This window comes from Mastomys coucha, unplaced genomic scaffold (assembly GCF_008632895.1).
Source record: "Mastomys coucha isolate ucsf_1 unplaced genomic scaffold, UCSF_Mcou_1 pScaffold22, whole genome shotgun sequence".
NCBI lineage: Eukaryota > Metazoa > Chordata > Mammalia > Rodentia > Muridae > Mastomys > Mastomys coucha.
The window spans coordinates 88,083,670-88,094,723 of record NW_022196905.1 but is presented as its reverse complement, the minus strand read 5'-3'; the positions used below and the strand labels follow the sequence as shown (position 1 = coordinate 88,094,723).

The window sequence follows — 11,054 nt, the reverse complement described above, 5'->3', positions numbered from 1 at the left end:
ACCCTACAAGAACACAAATGCCAGCCAAGGCTACTATACCCAGCAAAACTCTCAATTACCATAGATGGTGAAGTCAAGGTATTCTGTAACAAAACCAAATTTACACAATATCTTTCCACAAATCCAGCCCTACAAAGGATAATAGATGGAAAACACCAACATAAGGAGCAAAACTACACCCTAGAAGAAGCAAGAAAGTAATCTTTCAACAAATCCACCTCTAAGGTGGGACCAGCCAGGAGGCACAGGCCTCACAAATCGAACAGGGCGGCAGGGACAGGATCCTCTCAGCCTCCAAGTGACAGAGGTGGATCTGATACCCTCTCTGCCCCTTCCCTGCACGCGGAGAGCCTGCCTTCAGGGAGTGCTTTAAAGCAGGGACCCAGGTGAGATCCACCATTTTCTCCCTGGTAGCTTTTTAAGGTGGGACCACCCGGGAGGCACAGGCCTCACAAGTCGCAGGGCAGCCTGGTCAGGATCATTTCTGCCTCAGACCACACCTAGGAGGGACAACAGACCCATAGCCCTCTCTGCACATTTCTTGAAAGTACAGATCCTGTCTCCAGGGTGTGCTCTGACCTCTGGACTTAGGACGGACAACTGATCCATAGCCATCTGTGCCCAGGTTTTACCAGAGGAGAGCTGATCTCCCAGAAGTACTGACACAGGCTTACAGACCCACAGGAGGAGCAAGCAAGAGACATCAAGAACATCTAACACCAGAGATAACAGATGGCGAAAGGCAAACACAAGAATCCGACCAACAGAAACCAAGACTACTTGGCTTCCTCAGAACCTAGTACTCCCACCACAGCAAGTACTGGATATCCCAAAATACCGGAAAAGCAAGATTTGGATCTAAAATCATATCTCACAATAGTGCTAGAGGAATTTAAGAAGGACATGAATAACTCCCTTAAAGAAATACAAGAGAACACAGGTAAAGAGGTATAAGCCCTTAAAGAGGAGACATAGACAATTAACTTGAGAGGTGGATTGTAAGAAAGAGAACAACAAAGAGTGAGACTGAATGCTTTGCTTAACATTTGTAGCTCTTGTATCAAGTTTAAGAAGAGGACTTTATAAGTTACTCTTTCTCTAAGATGAATGCTTTTCCAAATTATCACAGCTAATGAACCGGATTCTTACCCGCACCTAATGTCTGTGCCACCCTCCAAGCAGAACCATTGTTTATTGAAACAGTTGGTGAACGACTTTATGGATAGACCATCTTAATACACACAACCATTTCTTAAATGAATGTAACCTGTTCTCTGTGGCCTGAGAATAAGGTCACTCACTTAAGTCAAGTAGTTTTGGCCAAAGCAGGAAGTCTGTATCCAAAAATCGTGCCTACAATTCATTCCTTGGAGCAGTAGAACTGTTAACTCTCAGCTTAGCTACAATGGAGGTAAAATCCCTTGGCGCTGTGAGGGTCATTGAAGTACAGCCTTATTACAATGAAATCTAATGTCTAAAAATTGTTATTATTTTGGGCTTGTACCACAGTAAGATCCAAGATTTTAAACTCTACTAAATACAAAACAAACAAACAAACAAACAAACAAACAAAAAAACTTTATATATTTATGTTCATTTAAGAAAATACTAGTAGTGATGTATCATTTTGAAATATACAGTTAATATGTTTGGAGTTATTTAAAATTTATATTGAGAAAAACATACGTATTTTCAGTATTGCTGTAGACAAACATCTATATAAGACTGTTAAATTGATTGTTGTTTTATATCAAACAACTTTTATAATACTCATTTTTATTGTTATAATATTTTGTAAATTTTAAGGAATATGAAAAAAAAGATATTGTAGGTATTGAAGGGGGTCTCTGGGAGGAGTTGGGGTACAAAAGGGAAACAAGAATGCAATTTAATTCTATTTACTTAAAATATATTTTTAAATGTTAACAAATTCAGATAAATTGAAATCATGTAACTTTTCTCATCATAATGCAATAAAAGTTTTAAAAACTTACAAAGTTAAATCAAGATTAGGTAAATGATCTAGTCCTATAACAATGTGATGATTTGTGTATGCTCAGCCCAGTTGGTAGCACTATTAGAAAGTATGGCCCTGTTGGAGTCATTGTGGGCTTTAAGATCCTCATCCTACTTGCCTGCAAGCTAGTCTTCCACTAGCAGCCTTCAGATGAAGATGTAGAACTCTCAGCTCTGCCTGAATGTTGGAATGCTCCTGCCTTGATGATAATGGTCTGAACATCTGAACTTGTACACCAGGTCCAATTTTATGTTCCTTATAAGAGTTGTCTTGGTCATAATGTCTGTTCATAGCAGGAAAACTGTAACTAAGATAAACCCCCAAGAATAAAAGAAGCAATCATTAAAAGTCTCACAACCAAAACTAGTCCAAGGACAGATGCTTTTTTTGTGCAGAATTTTACCAGACTTTCCAAGAATAGATAATACCAATACTCCTCAAACTATTCCAGAAAATAGAAACAGAAGGAACATTGTCAAACAGAAAATGAAGCCAGAGTTACCCTGATACCTAAACCACTCAAAGCCTCAACAAAGAAAGAAAGTTTGGACACATTTCTCTTATGAACATTAATGCAAAAATACTCAATATAACACTGGCAAACTGAACCTTAGAAAACATCAAAGACATAATCCAAAATGATCAAGTAGACTTCATACCAGGGAAGCAGGGGTGGTGTACAAAAATCCATTAATGTAATCCACCATATAAACATACCAAGGGAAAAAAATTACATGCTGCTGAGAAAGACTTTAACAATATCCAACATCGTATTATATTGAAAGTCTTGGAGAGATAAGGGATACAAGGTGCATACCTAAATACAATAAAGACAATATATAGCAAGTCAACAACATCAAATAAAAAGGAGAGAAACTTAAAGCAATTCCACTAAAATTAGGAACAAGGCTGTCCACCCTCTCCCTGTCTCTTTAATGTAGTACTTGTAGTCCCAGCTAGAGCAATAAGACAACTAAAGGAGATCAAAAGGATACAAATTGGAAAACAGGAAGTCAAACTATTGCTAGTCACAGCTGATGTGATAGCACATGTATATGATTCCAGATATTCTACCAGAGAACTCTGATAGCTAATAAACACCTTCAGCAAAGTGGCTGGATAGAAAATTAACTAAAATAAAAAAATCAGTAACCTGGCTTTATACAAATAATAAATGGGCTGAAAAAGGAATTAGGCAAATAATACCATTCACAATAGTCACAAATAATATAAAATATCTTTGTGTAACCAAGCAAATGAAAACCTGTTTGACAAGAACTTCAAGTCTTTGGGGAAAGAAAATGAGGAAGATATCAGGACATGAAACGATCACATAGATGTCCCAAGGGTAGAGTCGCAGTTATCAGTACACAGGGTATGCATAGCAACAGTGTGCCATTGCATAGCTTATTGAATGTTCAGGCATCTTTTATAGGTAAGCAGAATAAGGATTTCCTATAGCTTCTAATTCTCAACAGCTTCTATAGTTCAAGCAATAACTTATCCAGGTTCTAGGTGACCCAAACTTGCAGACTGAGAAATCTGTCAGCAGTCTCCACCTCTTCTAAGTTTGCTTAGTTTAACTAAAAACAAAGTAAGTTTCTCATGAGGAAATGATCAGGAAGGCCACTTCTCCAGGAATGCAGCTAAATTGGCCAAACAACAGGGAGTCTTGGGTGGGAAAATATGCCTTTTCCATGTCCCAGTATGCTTGAGATTTATAGAAATCCTTATGTCACCTCACATCTAGCAGGCTGGGAGTCATGCCATTTCTCTATAGATTGGTAGGATAAACATAGTGAAAATGTTCATCTTACCAAAAGCAATCTCCAGACTCAATGGAATTCCCATCAAAACTCCAACACAATTATTTACAGACCTTGAAAGAGCAATTCACAATTTCAAATGAATAAACAAAAAACCCAGAAGAGTTAAAAAAATCCTGAACAATAAAAGAACTTTTGAAGTTATCATGATCCCTTACTTCAAGTGGTACTACAGAGCAATAGTAATAAAAACTGCATGGTGATATGGAGGCAGACAAGTTGATCAATGGAATTGAATTGATGACCCACACACCTATTGACACTTGATTTTTGACAAAGCCCAAGACAGAAAACAGAAAAAAGGATCTTCAACAAATGATGCTGGTCTAACTCGATGTCTGCATGTAGAAGAATGTAAATAGATCCATATTTATCATCCTGTAAAATACTCAAGTCCAAGTGGGTCAAAGACCTCAATATAAAACCAGATACACTAAGTCTAATACATGAGAAAATGGGGAATTAACTGGATCGCATTCCTACAGGAGACAACTTCATAGCTCATGCACTAAGATCAACAATTAATAAATGGGACCTCATGAAACTGAAAGCTTCTGTAAGGCAAAGGACACCATCCATAGCACAAAATGGAAGCCTACAAAATGGGGAATAAAAATTTTACCCACCTTCCATCTGACAGAGCTAATATCCAAAAATACATAAAGAACTCAGGAAGTCAAGACACCAACAAACCGAATAACCCTATTGCAAAATTGGGCACTGAGCTAAACAGAATTCATCAAAGAAATCTCAAATGGCTGAAGTACATTTAGAGAAGTTCAATGATTTTAGTCAAAAATTAAAATCTCAAGTGACAGCACATAATTTTGAGGATATGGAGCAATGGAGCACTCCTCTTTTGATGGTGGAAGTGCAAACTTGTATAGCCCCTCTGGAAATCAATTTGGCAGTTTTCTCAGAAAACTTGGAATAGTTCTACAAGAAGACCCAGATATACCACTACTGTCTATATATCCAAAAGAGGCTCCACTATACTATGAAGACATTTGCTCAACTATGCCCATAGCAGCTTTATTTATAATAGCAAGAAACTTGAAATGTCCCAGATGTCCCTCAAGTGAAGAGTGGATGATGAAAATGTGGCTAGTTTACACAGTTGAATACTCAGTGATGAAAAACATTGACATTGATATCATGAAACTGGCAGGAAAATGGGTGGAAGTAGAAAAGATCATCCTGAGTGAGGTAATCTAGGCATATCCAAAAGGACACTCATGCTGTGTACTCACTTATAAGTGGATACTAGTCCTAAAGTACAGGATAACCATGCTACAATCCACAGACTCAAAGAAGCCAAACAACAAAGACAGCCCGAGTGAAGATGCTTAAATCTCATTGAGAAGGAGAAACAAAATGGACATCGAAGGTGGACAGAAGGAGAGAACTTGATGGGAGAGAGGGTGGAGAGGGGATCTGGGTGAGAGGATGAGGTATAGGGAGAGCAGGGGAGAAAGAGGATGGAAATCTACAGCAGGTAAGTTGGAGGTTAGGGATGCCTCTCTAGGATTGCCAGAGACTTGGGATGTGGGGAGGGTCAAGAAAGTGTAGGAGGGTGACTCCTAGCAGTGGGAGTCTGAAGTGGCTACCTCCTCAAGCCAGGCAGAACTCCCAAGAGGGATAAAGACAGCAACTCACTCATAGAACCTTGGACCCAAAAGGGACAAAGATGGAGCAGAGACTGAGGCAATGGCTGACTAATGACTGACCCGACTTGAGACCCATGCCATAGACATGTACCAATCCATGACACTATTAACGGTACTCTGTTATGCTTGCAGGTAGGAACCTACTATTAACTGTCCTCTAATAGCCTCCACTTAGCAGGTGATAGAAGCAGATGCAGAGACTCACAGCCAAACATTAGACAGAGCTCTGGGAGTCTTATAGATGACTTAGGGAAAGGATTAAGGCATCTGTAGGGAATAGGAACTTCACAAGAATACCAACATGGTAAACTAACCTTGAACCTTGGAGGCTTCCAGAGACTGAAGTGCCAACTGAAACATGGGCTGGACAAACCTGCACCCCATCCCATAACATATGTAGCAAGTATACAGGTTGGTTTTTGTGATGGTTTGTATATGCTAGGCCCAGGGAGTGGCTCTATTAGGTGTGGCCTTGTTGAAATAGATGTATCACTGTGGATGTGGGCTTAAGGCCCTGACTCTAGCTGCCTGGAAGTGAGTCTTCCACTATCCATCCTCAGATGAAGATGTTGAACTCTCAGCTCTGCCTGGATGCTGTCATGCTCTTGCCTTGATGATAATGGACTGAAACCTCTGAACACATAAGCCAGCCCCAATTAAGTGCTGTCCTTTATAAGACTTGCCATGGTCATGGTGTCTGTTCATAGCAGTAAAACCCTAACTAAGACAGTCTTCCTGCAGGAGACTGTCCCTTTGTTGCCTGCCTGTGGATCTTGTTCCCCTAACTGGGCTGCCTTTTCTGGCCTCAGTGGGAGAGAATTGCCTAGTCCTGCTGTGACTTCATGTGCCAGGGTGAGTTGATACCAGGCACTAGCTCATGTGCCTCTCTTGCTAAACCTGGGCTGGTGATTAAGTTGATTATTAATTTCTTGTACCCACTTTTGCCCTCAGTTCCCTAATATGCATTCTAAAGATTTAAAGTAAAAATGACTGGTTTTTATATATAAGTTTAGATTTGTGATGCCCTTAAAGATTTTTTGTAAGATTACTTTTTAACCACAAAGTGCAGCCTGTTTGTAAGAGAAACTGGCTGAGAAAAATACCTTGCTTGCTTACACTTGGCGGATGTATAACAAGTTGCTTAGTTACAAATGTACATGGGTTCTTGGGAATAATTTCTTTTATCCATAATATATAAAATATTGTGAGAGTATGCAAAACATGTTTTTTCTTAGTATACCCATTGTAACCTATCACTTAAAGACAATAGAATGTAAGTATATTGTTACTTTTGTACTTCTTGAAAGATATTGCTGGGATATATAAGCTGTGGGAGAAAAAAATGTCTTGGAGCTTTGTTGTGTATGTTCATATGCATATGTGTGAAGTTGGAGGTTGTTGAAGCTTGCTTCATCCACTGTGAGTGTATGTGTGTGTGTGTATGTGTGTGTGTGTGTGTGTGTGTGTGTGAGAGAGAGAGAGAGAGAGAGAGAGAGAGAGAAAGAGAGAGAGAGAGAGAGAGAGAGAGAGAGAAAGAGAGAGAGAGAGAAAGAGAGAAAGAGAGAGAGAGGATGAGAGAGAGAGATTATATATGATCACTCAACCCACTTATCAGCCCCAGGTTATATTTTGCTGGCAACAGATTGCTTCTTGCCAACCCCAGAGAATCAACCTTTGCTCCCTCAGGGAAAAGTCAGCTGAGTGATCAGCAACCTACTCTGTGTCCAGCCTCAGTTTACCCTGGATGTCAAAGATAGCCTTTAACAGTGAAAATGTTAACTTTTTACCTTGGAACTGTAAGCAACATTTTCTCTCCCAGGCCCAATCCAAGAAGTATGTTCCTCACTCATTTGCAAGCCTTCTGAAGCAGTTATCCCCTTCACAGCTGGCTTTTGTGCAGGTTTCAGCTTGGTCTTCTCTAGTCACTTCTTGTTCTTGGTCTCTGCTGAGCAGCAAGCATCCTCACTTCAAGCCATACATTACAAATGTATGCTCATTCTGCATATCTAGTACTGGAAGTTTCCACCTCCTATGGTAACAGGTAAAATGTCAGTGGACAAGAGATGACCTTCAATGTAGTCAGCCCTTCCTTTCTCCTATGCTTTTCTCGATGCTGAGTGTCCAACAAAGACCTCATGGGGCCAGGCAATGGCAATTTCTGAGCTGCCTCCTTAGTCCCTGACTTGACTTCATTAATTTACTCTTGCTTGATCTGGTACTACTAGTACCTGTGGGAGAGATAACGGCAGGCTCCTACCACTGTGCCTACATATTTTCTATTCCTCCACTCTACCTGAACTGTACTTTTTCATCAGAGAGGGACAGTAGTCAAGTCATATTCTTCCAAGCTGATGCTACTGCAAACTTCTGATCTACCTCTGATCCCATACTCCCAGACCCAGTGGATTGCTTCCCTGAATCTCAGTGTCCTTCACTTGATGCTATAAGTGTCATGCTTACCTGAGTTGAAACTTCTGTGTCAACAGGACATATAATCCATACAGCATAGCCTGAAATATTTCATTCTGAAGTCTTACATCAGGGCACCCAGAAAAGTAGAGAGAAGGCCAGGCTTCCATCAGAACCTTCACATTAGTCAATCTGTCAGTGAAGAACTCCTGCAACAGTTCTGGGAGGAGCTCCATAACCAGTTTCTCCAGAGAAGAGACAACCAAGGCCTTATCCTTCAGTGCCTTCTTCCTTATCAGTTCCAGAAATGTGGGTGGGCCATGAATTGCCATCCTGATGGGTCCTGGGGAAACTTCCAAGAAAGGCCATCCGAGGAAACTTTAATTCACACAAACACAAATCAGTGTCCAAGAAGTATCATTAAAGGCTTACAATCTTATAAAGATACTAAACATTCTTTCAGACATGGTGGCTCCAGCCTCTAATCCCAGGATAGTGTGGGTGGGTGAAGAGCCAGAGGACAGGTAGTTCCAAACTAGCCATGGTAGTGGAGAAAACCTACATAAATCCAAACATTTAAAAACAAAACCAAGCAAACAAAAAGGATTCCCCAAACCATGCAAAGATGTGGATTTTTTGCTTTCCAGCCTAATCCACAAGCAGGTTCCTAGACATGTAGAACCATGTGGTAAGCTCATTTAAAACACACATGCACATTCACACATAACCAAACATACACACACATATACCACATGGTCTTAGGGATTCTATTGCTGTGATGAAAGGTCATAACCAAAGGCAAAGTGAGGAGGAAAGGGTTTATTTGGTTTAGTTTCACATTGTAGTCCATCATCAAAGGAAGCTAGGAGAGAAAAACAGGGCAGGAATCTAGAGGCAAGAGCTGATGCAGAGGTCATGGAAAGGTGCTACTTACTACCTTGTTCTCTGTAGCTTGCTTTCTTACAGAAACTAGGACCACCAGCACAGGGATAGCGCCACCAAAAAAAGTGGGCTGGGCCATCCTCATCAATTACTAAGAAAATTTCTATTGGCTTGCTTACAGCCCAAGCTTATGAAGGCATTTTCTCAACAGGAGTTCCTTCCTCTCAGATGACTCTTGCATGTGTCAGTTGACATAAAATTATCCCACACAACTGACCCCTGTCAACTTGAACTAAAACACTAAGATCTCAGGTTAACAAATATCAGAAATTTAAAACATGAATAACAGTTTTTACAAATTCAAACACATTGAAAGTATAGTCTCTTAAAAATATCCAGTCTTCCCCCCCACCCCCGCCACAAGTCACTTGCCTGCCAGATCTCCCTGGAGCACACCCAGCAAAGGTGAGCTATACCCTGTCCACTGAGCTCCATTTTCTAGCCAATGGCTCTGTCTCCATTTCTGCAGGACTCTCAGCATCTTGGGCATTCAGGTAGCTCCCAGTCTAAGGCCTCTTGCCTGCCAGGTCTCCTTAGGCCACAACAGCAGAGAAAATTACACCTTGTACTCTGCACTCCATCTGCTGGCTCACAAATCTGCCTGCTTTTCTGGAGGCTTGTTGGCACCAGAGACAACCAGATAGCTAAAGGTCAGCAGAAGAACAAAATCAATGAGAGCCAGAGCAATATGGCAACTCCAAATCCCAGATATAGTACTACAGTAAGCTCTGGATATCCTAATGTAGCTGAAGCACAAGAAAATTACCTTAAATTCAATTTTATGAAGACGATAGGCATGTTTACAGATAAAATGAATAAATTCCTTAAAGAAACAAAGGAAATATAGTATAATTAAACAGGTGAAGGAAACGAATAAAACTGTTCAAGACTTGAAAGTAGAAGTAAAAGCAGTAAAGAAAATGCAAAGTGAGGCAATTCTAGAGATTAAAGACCAAGGTAAGAGAACAGGTACCACAGACACAGCATCTCTAACATAATAAAAGACATGGAAAAGAGAATCTCAGGTGTCAAAGATACAATAGAAGAATTTGATACATCAGTCAACAAAAATGTTAAATCAAAAGAGGTTCTGACACACAATATCCAGGAAATTTGGAACACTATGAAAAGACCACACCTAAGAACAATAGAAGAAGAAGATAATTCCTTGCTCAAAGGCTCAGAATATATTTAACAAAATCATAGAAGAAAAATGTCTTAACCTAAAGATAGAGTTGCTTATAAACATACAAGAAGCTTAAAGAACACCAAATAGATTAGAACAAAAAAATCCTCCTACCACATAATAATCAAACACTAAATGTAACAAACAAAAAACTATATTAAAAGCTGCAAGGGGAAAAGGCCAACTAACATAGAGAGACCTATTAGAATTATACCTCACTTCTCAAAAGAGACTTTAAATTCAGAAGGTCCTTGGCAAATGTCTTGCAGGAAAGACCACAAAGGGATGGGCCAGACTACTATACCCAGGTAAAATTTTGCATTACCTTAGATGGAGAAAACAAGAATTTCAATGACAAAATGAAATTTAAATAATATCCTCAAATATGGCCTTACAGAAGATACTACAAAGAAAACTCCAACCCAAGCAGGTTAACTAAACACAATAAAACACAGGAAATAAAATAATTCCACACCAGAAAAATCAAAAGCAGGGAAACACACACACACACACACACACACACACACACACACACACACACACACACACACCTATCCCCAACATCAAAAAAAGAATTACCAATCATTGGTCATCAATATCTCTCAACATCAATGGACACAATTTCCCAGTAAAAAGACACAAACTAACAGAATGGATGTGAAAACAAGACCCTTCATTCTGCTTCATACAAGAAACAGACATCAACAACAAAGACAGACATTACCTTAGAGTAATGGGCTGCAAAAAATTTTACCAAGCAAACAGACCAAGAAGCAAGTTAGTGTACCCATCCTAATATTTTATAGGCTTTCAATGAAAAATTATGGAAGGACACTTCATAGTTAAAAAAAAAAAATCTACCAAGAGGATGTTTCAATTATGATTATCTATGTCCCAAATGCAAGGGCACCCACATTAATAAAAATTAATAAAAAAATTAATAAAATTAACAAAATAAATATTAGTAAAGTTTCAATCACACCTTGAATGTCTAACATTAATGGTGT

The 11,054-nt window shown here is 39.5% G+C and overlaps 1 pseudogene; it reads left to right on the top strand.

The window, feature by feature from the left end:
• LOC116104596 overlaps positions 1-5,660 on the top strand; it is a 10,629-nt pseudogene extending 4,969 nt beyond the window's left edge.
• The last annotated feature ends 5,394 nt before the right edge of the window (positions 5,661-11,054 follow it).